General features: G+C 46.7%; 1 protein-coding gene across 3 annotated transcripts in view; it reads left to right on the forward strand.

Moving 5' to 3' along the window:
• The window catches only part of CUEDC1 (CUE domain containing 1), a 42,585-nt gene extending 42,236 nt beyond the window's left edge, over positions 1-349 (forward strand). For all 3 annotated transcript variants that reach the window (XM_056865221.1, XM_056865220.1, XM_056865222.1), the window contains one exon: positions 301-349. The gene's annotated coding sequence lies outside the window, so the exon portion shown is untranslated. The remainder of the gene's footprint in view (positions 1-300) is intronic.
• Positions 350-8,338: the final 7,989 nt, after the last annotated feature.

Below are 8,338 nucleotides of genomic sequence, written 5' to 3' on the forward strand. Positions count from 1 at the left end.
ACCTACAGAGCGGCAAATCTAAGGCAAAACCTCCCGTGCATAAATGGCCAGTAAGTGCCCAAAAAGACTACCCAAACTGGCTTAGATCTTGCAAACTGATATTACAAACATGTCATTATACTTAATACACTCATGAGTTGCAGAATCATTTTCTTATGCAGAATTTTAATCAATGAACTATTTTGTTCCTTCCTTTTCACTTTAGTGCCAGGGTTCCCTTGCAGGTTGAATGGCCAACATTGTCCATAACATGAGAGCACTCGGTTTTTAAACTTTTGATCCCTTCTCCTTGTTTTCTAGGTCCTGAACTGGTCTTTGATCAGCAAATTGGAAAAGAAACAACAAGGTGAGAGTTGGAAGTTGGTCAAGGAAGATGGTGATCTGGCTGACCCGGAGTTATCCAACTCCTTCCAAAGTACAAGTGTAACAGCAGTGTCTGGCACAATGTTTTCTTATGCACGGGTTAGCCATCCCTCCTTAGCTAAGGAGTCCAGCGAAAAAAGAGTGATTAAATTAACAGCTGATCCGAATTTTTTCTATGGAAATCTTTGCTGCTGGAGAATGGATTTGGAGTATGTGAAGCTGGATGGGTCAGACCTCCATATTTCTGTGTTGCACGATTCTGTTCAAATGTTTGGATGAAAAAATGATATACCGTCGGCAGGTGGTTTGGGGGCTAGCGTTTTTAAAAACATATCTCTTTTTTGGACGCCTGGTGACTTTCAACCAGGTATAGCGTGGCCTCAAACTTTTGCCGAATTGTTTTGTTATAATTATTGCTGCTATTAGAAGTAAGCCCAAATCAAGATCTGGTTGTCTTAATCAGAATAATGAAAATGCATTTCTCTGCGAAAATGTGTTTCTGCTCGTCCCCCACTGCAACTAGAAAACATGCCCCAGCAGCTCAATCTTTGGCTTTGGTCCTTGAGTTTTAAAAAGTGAACCTTAAAGAAATATCTACACCACTAAAAATGCATACTCCCCATTGTTCTAATTTTGTATCCCTACATAGCTAAAAGCATATATATTCTATTTTGCCCCCTCTCTTCGTAAGCTACTTCAGTGTCATGCGATCCCATTCCTTATGGTTTGCCACAGGATGCTGAGATAATGGCATTAGGTGTCAGTTGGGTGGGAAGGGTCTGCACAGTTGGCCTGGCCCATGGCAGTTGCCATTGTTTCAAGTGTTACCTCAGAAACAGGGGATGAAACCACATATAAAGGGGCCTTTAGACTGAAGGGCATGCAGGAGGGCCTGGGGTTGGTTCTTTAGCAGCTGGTTTGTATTGGGAGGCAGGACACCTCTTGGCTGTTTTCACTTCTTGGTGGCTGCCATTGTATTTGTTGTGGTAATCCACATTAGAAAACAAAACCAAGAAACCCTGAATTATGGGAGGGGCAATACCTGAGCGTATGAGGAAGTTTCCACTTCAGCCCTTGGCATCTCCACTTCAGTCTCATGTAGCTGGTCTTTCTCTGCTTGAAACCCTTGAGAGCCGCTTCAAGTCTGAGGAGACAGCTCTGGACTATGTGGACCAATGGTTCAATATAAGACATGTTTAAAAATAAGTCTTTTGGCCAGGTGTGGACTCTAATGACACCACGGCTGCAGGGTTTGAAGCCCATCATGGCGACAGCATTATTCCCCCCTGCCAACACATCCAGGAAGAACAGGTTTATCAGTAAGTATTAGCCAATATATGGGAGGGAAGGCAGCATGGTGTAGCCCGATCTCATCAGATCTCGGAAACTAAGCAGGGTCGGTACTTAGAAGGAAGACCATCAAGGAAGACTCTGCAGAGGAAGGCAATGGCAAACCACCTCTGCTTCTCACACTCATATTAACCATGATAGTTAAATGGAACATCCATGTTCAGAGGCATTATACATTTGTACCAGGGAGCTTCCTATCATAGTGAAGAGGCAATGATGAGTAATCTCTACTTAATTTCATCAGTGGATTTGGAAGCTTGGATGCAAATCTACACCATACCAGTTCAGGTGGGTTTGTGTCTTCACTGCCAAAGCTCAGTGAGAAGGATATCAAGTGACACCATGAAGACAAAGTTTATTCCAGCATTTGCTTTGGTGAGTCAGAGTTCCCTCCATCAGGCTGATTCATTCCAATACATCTGAAGTGAGGTCTGACTCACTAGAACTGATGCTGGAATAAACTTTGTTTGCCTTTATGATACCCCTTGATAGGTTTCTCTTTTAGCGTCCCTCCAAAAACTACAGTTCTCAGGGTTCTGTGGGGAGAGATTGGGACAAAATCTGTAGCGTAAGTATGGCATCATCTGCTAGCTTGTTTTGAAAAACAACAGAGAAAAACAAATGAGAACATCTTGGGTTTTCCATTTTTAATTTGAGTTGTAACTTCGGTTGCAAGGAGAGGATGCTTTCTTTAGGGCCCAACCAGATTAAAATCTATAAATTATATTCCCAGGTGTGTGTTTTTTTTTATTCTTCCCCACAACACCATTTTAAATTCCTTCCTACCATTTTACTGACCTCAAAGGGCACATCTAGAGCTGCTATTTTATCCTTTTCGGATTCATGAAATGTACAGACTTTTTATAAGTCTCCCCAAGTGTTCCAGGAGGCTGTTTTAGAATCTATGAAGAGGCCAGTGGTCCATCTAGTCCAGTATCCTGTTTCCCACAGTGGGCAACCACATGCCCTTGAACGCCCCAGAGCAGGAGTATAGAGGACAAAGCCTCCCCCCACAATTGTTCCCTGCCAAATATCAAAGATATACTACCCCTGAACTTGGATGTTTCACTTAGCTATCATGGCTAAGAGCCACTGGTGGACCTATCTTGTAGCAGTGAGTTCCACAAGTTAATTATGCATAGTGTTCTGAATCTACTTCCCATCAGCTTCATTAGGTGGCCCTGAGTTCAGGTATTCATGGGAGAGGGAGGAAGAGTTCTCTCTTTCTCCTTGCCATGCCTAATTTGATGAACTTCTATCATGTTCCCTTTATTTAAAGGGAAGGTGCTGCAGCCCCCTGATTATTTTTTGTTTCCCCTTGTCTGCATCTTTTCTCTGCTCTACAAGATCTTTTTTTCTGATGTGAGTGACCAGAAGTGGGCACAGGTTTGAAGGTGGGAGAGTGGTACAGGGGGTGAAAGAGTTAATTCCCCCTTCCCTGGATTTGAAGGGGGGGATGCCTTTGCTATTGATCCATTATGAACTGCTTGGGTGGTCTGGGGACATTTCAGTTGGCATCTTCTCTACCTTGGCCCACAGAGGAAGCTTGAAGTTCATTTTGGGAGTCTGGGGTGCTTCTTCCCAGATAGGTGCGAGACCCTGAAAAATATATTTTTCAGTCTTATCAATGCCAATTGAAGATGATGGAATCTGAATCTCCAAAACAACCAATTGACTCTTCAAAACGGAGGTTGTTTTCAAGCATTCTTTATTAAAATGGATCTTCAGACCTTGGCTTCCTAATACAGATCTTAAGGGCTGGCTGGTGAAGGCCCCCTTTGAACTGCAGGTTCACGATTGTGCTTGCCAAGGAGTGTTTAATTGGAAACAGGCACGCCCTCTCACCATTTGACAGGGCTAGTGAGTGCAGGTTTTAAGATATCCACCAAAAGTGGCCTCAGGAAGGACATGGAGGTGGGGGTGGGGTGGGGCTGGAAAAAACAAGAACCTTGAAATAAATGTGTGTGTGTTCTCTTCAAGGCAGTGATGTCACCCAACAAGAGTTTAGCCTCTCAGACTCAACTGCCCTGTATCTGCATTAGATCCAAGTTACCAGGCTGTTTGCAAAAGGGGGTTAAACAATATTGTTTAGGGAATCCCAAACAAGAGAGAAAGCCAGGCACCTACAGTTTGCTTCTGAAAAACCAAGGGGTTTAATGCATGGCCAATTTGTCTCGCCTTTGTGCCTTAAAAGTAGCGAATTCCTGTGGTCTAAAAACATGACCGTCCGAGGGCAGCGTATCGGAACCACCTTAGGCGCGATTTAAGCAAAAAAACAACCGGGTTAAGCAATCCCTGGTTTCTAGCGATCTTTTCTGTGCTAAACTGCTACTTTTTTTTATTTCGCAACATTACCGGAACACCACCATGCGTGTAATGACACAACTAGCCCGCTACTAACCTCCTTTTGTTCAAGCTCCCAGCCCCGACAAACAGCTGAGCTGCGGGTGAGCAAGGGCGGGGCAGGTGCAAGCCGCGCTGCTGGCTAGGAAGGGAAGTGACGCGACGGGGAAGGAGAGCTCCTTTTATGGACTTCCGGGGGGAGGGCAGAGGGTGGAAGAGGCGGAGCTTCTCTGGCCTGAAGAGTATAAAAGGCCAGAGGAGAGCTGTAGCCAGGGAGGAAGCAGGCTGTGACCCAGGCTGGCTGAGCATAGAGCCACCCGGATGGCCTCCGAGGGAGAGGAAAGCTCAGACTCTCCCTCGGACTGGTCTGAGGCTGAAGAGGCATCTCAAGCCCCGACCCTCTCCAGGCCAGACAGACCCCCCCCCCGACCAGCCCTGTGGGGGGGTGCTTCACACTGTCACGATGGTATACCCGAACGCTGGTGTCCCAAGAAAAAAAAGGGAGAATCGGCCTTTGATTGGATAACCCCTCAGCCAATCCTTGGGCAATGACACGGCGGTCACTCCACTACTATCCCACATTATATGGGTGGCTCAAACGCACGGGGAGCCTCCAGCAGCTACTTGCTTCGGACTTATAGTGGGATGGACTAGCGTCATGCGTTTGGCTATCCTGTCTTGGAATAAAATATTGTGAGATGAGCGAACCAAGAACATTCTGCCCATGCGTTAATCCCCCAAGTCAGCATTGCAGAGGCACACAGATCCTCCGGATCCAACCCCCGCAGTTTGGGAGCAAGCATCTGCTCGTTGCTAAGGGCAGAGCTGGAGGCTCGCCACTGGAAAACAAACCCAGCCGTAGAACAAGAAGGGCCCCTTAGTTTCTAGTCTGAATGAGCTCCCGGCTGTTCCTCTATCCTTGTCCAGAGCCTCTCTCTGAATGCTTGGAAGGAGCTCAAGCCTGCAATTGGATCCGCTTGTTTGAATGTTCCAGTGCTTGGTGGCTGCTTGCGGCCTTAACTTGTTTAAACTTTCCATGAATGCAGAAAGATGCTTAGAGAAGCCAGGAAGAAATTCCACCGTCTGGGCCTCTGCAGAGAAATGGCATGTTGACTAGAAGGCGCCCGGCTGGGATGAGGGAGAGGGGCTTTGTGGAAAGCTGGGGAGGGGGAGCACGTATCGAGGACTCCTGTCCTTTGGCAGAATAAATAGGTGTCTCGTTCCCTGCACAGTACACAAGAGCTGTCAAGAGATGCAGATAGACGGCCTCCTTTGACCCAAGAGAATAGGGCCGCCTGTTTTCAGTTAAATTCAAGGGATATGGGATTCATTTGGTAGTAAAAAGACTGCATCAACTGCCTGTGGTATAGACTAGCCACCCCCCTCCCGGTGCCTTTAACACCTCTGGTCAGCAACCTTTCGCACAGGGTGGCTATTTTGTCGATGAGGTGGATTGTAACAGGCCAGAGATCTGGGGTCACCACTGACAAGGGGCCAGAGTTGTCTCTAAATTGCCCATTAGGTAGCCAGATTATAAATGGCCATTGTTTGTGTTGGTTCGAAGATCACAGTGCTGCTTTTTGCATGCTTTTTTTGGACAGTAGGGTAGGGGGATTTTTTTCTATAACAAGCTCCCAGCACAGTAAGGGACATTTTTTTGTGATGCTTAGTGAACACGGGCCTCCCACTTCCAACTAGGATTGCCAACTCCATCTTGGAAAATTCCTGGAGACTTGGGGGTGGTGCTTGGGGAAGGCAGAGTTTGGGGAGAGGAGGGAACTCAGCTGGGATGTGGTGCTGTAGAATCCACCCTCCAAAGCTGCCCTTTCCTCCAGGGAGACTGGTCTCTGCATTCGGGAGAGCCGTAATTCTCGGAGGCCCCACCTCAAGGTTGGTAACCAACTTCCAAAGCTAGCAGGCTAATTGGCAAGCAGTACAGTGGCTCCCAACAGGGTTTTCTTCTTTTCTGCCTTGCTGAAGTTAGGAAGAGAAGCTCAGCGCCACCGTGTCCATGCTGGGAACCCAACCTTTGCAGGAAATACAATTCACTGCAGCCCCGTGTTATGATTTTGCCACATGGGCAGCTAGAATGAAAGTTTGGAGAGCAACTGGGGATGGGCAGAAATGGGACAGCTTGCAGTCTGGCAAATGGGTTTGAACCCATTAGACATTTTGACCAATCTAACACATGGAGTCCCAGAGGCAGCTGGGGGATTTCTTACTGATCTTACTTTTTTGAACCAGATGAAAAACGGGTTTAAGAGCAGCCAAGATGGGCTCGAGAAAAACTGAGTCGTGTTTCTCCTATCGAACAATGTACAATCCTCAGTAACGTTTGTATCACTTTCTTTAAAAAAACAAACAAAAAAAGGGTTTTTTTAAAAAGGAGACCATAAAAAAAGACTTCTGTGATGTTGGTGTGTGTTGCTATTTTAGAATTTATTTCCATACATGATTTTTTTCTTAAAGATGTTTAATAGTAATTCATATAATAAAGTCATGTTGTACTCTCTTAAGGCTTTGTTTTCTTATTCACACTTGCACAAACAACAGGATTTATTCTTTTGTGCTACAACCTTGATTCTCTTGCCTTGCAGTGGGGGAGATCATGAATTTCATTCAGGTATTTTGGAAAGGCTAAAGGTGAATCACAGACAGCCTACAGCTGGGTGCTCTCATAATGCTATTCAAACATCAGATGAATCAGCCTTGCAGGGAAATCACCACCCCCAAAAACTTTTAAATCCCATTTTTCAACCTTGGGCTTGGACCTAGTCTCTTCCATGGCAACACTAGGACTCTCCTAGTTTGTATCAGGTCCCACACACCAAACAGGCCGCACACAGGATTTGATCTTCGTGGCAGGTGTAGATCTGGGTCTGATTGAATTGAATGCCATGCCATGGTCAGACCATTTTGCCCTGAAGGCCCGCCTGGGCATCGCCATCCCCCCATGTGTAGGCGACGAGCAGATTTATGCTCAACCATGGAGACTCAAGGATCCACTGGGTTTCCAGAATGCTCTATGGGATCCGATTCCCTCCAGTCTCTTTAGATGTGCTTACGGATGAGTGGCATCAGATTTCTCCGAGACCACTGACAGAATTGCTCCCCGACATCCTTTTTGCCCCATTCAAAATTAGTTCCTTTGTACACCACGGAAGCTTAGATGACAAGACTGAGCTTGGTGTCGTACTCGTGAAGGGGGGCATCAAGCACATCTTATAGAGTGTTTATGAAGACCTATGAGATGGCAGTGTTAGCCGAATTGCTCTATGGTATGGGGAAATTAGCTTAAGCAATCGGTAACTATGTATTTATAAAGCGAGATGCACGCAGCTATACCAGAATCCACTTAATGAGACCTTGAATAAAGACAGACAATGGATTCCAAATTAAATAGTGTTTGTCTTTTTCATTCAAATCAATGTTGCATACACACATACAGAGAAAACTAGGAAATTCAAAGAAGAGTACAAGCACAGATGCCAACGTGGCAGGTATCGATGAGGGGTGATATCTACCTTTCCAGACGAGGTGTTGTCCAAGTTCTGGCAGAGTGAAAATTAAAGCCGAGATGAGGGCAGGGGTTCCCGTAGACTTGACCAGCAAGCCGGGAGGGAGCGTGGTAAGGCTGTGCAAAACCAAACCAACAGAGTAACGGCGAAGGAGCCAGAAAAGACCTAAGGTGACATAATGGGCTAGGGGCACCCCAGATGTACTGTTTTCCTGGGGGCGGGGAGAGGGGGTTCACCCCTCCTAGGTTCCCAGGTGACAAAAGGATTAATCTGTGGCTACCGGGGTGGGGAGGTGAAAATTTGGAAATCTATTCTAATTCCAATGGCTTTTGCAACCCGGGAGTAACCAGGAGATCTCTGCTGAAGTGATTAGCATTCTGGAACAATGGGTGCGATCTCTGCAAACGTCCTGGGATCGCTGCTGCATAGCTGGAAGAACGACTCATCGCTCTTATCAAGATCGCTGCTGACGGCCCATTAAGCTGCGGATGTTGTAAGGGGGTGTTGTTTGCACTGACTACGTGACTGTCTGCTTTCCATGACATGGCTGCGGCTGGAACAAGGATTGCACAGGAACATGGAGTCCTTCAGGTTCGCTGGAGGTTGCCCTTGCATCGGTTTCCTAGCTGCCGACTGCACGGCGCTCGCAGGAGCGGCAGTGTCCGTTTCAACGGAGCGCGCTGCGACCGTCCCGTATCGTTTGGGGCGGGCGTGCGGCCAGAACAGTAGTCGAGTACCTGTATAGCGGGTTGTCAGGTGCAGTC

The sequence above is a fragment of the Euleptes europaea genome, chromosome 19 (genome assembly GCF_029931775.1).
Source record: "Euleptes europaea isolate rEulEur1 chromosome 19, rEulEur1.hap1, whole genome shotgun sequence".
Taxonomy (NCBI): Eukaryota; Metazoa; Chordata; class Lepidosauria; order Squamata; family Sphaerodactylidae; genus Euleptes; species Euleptes europaea.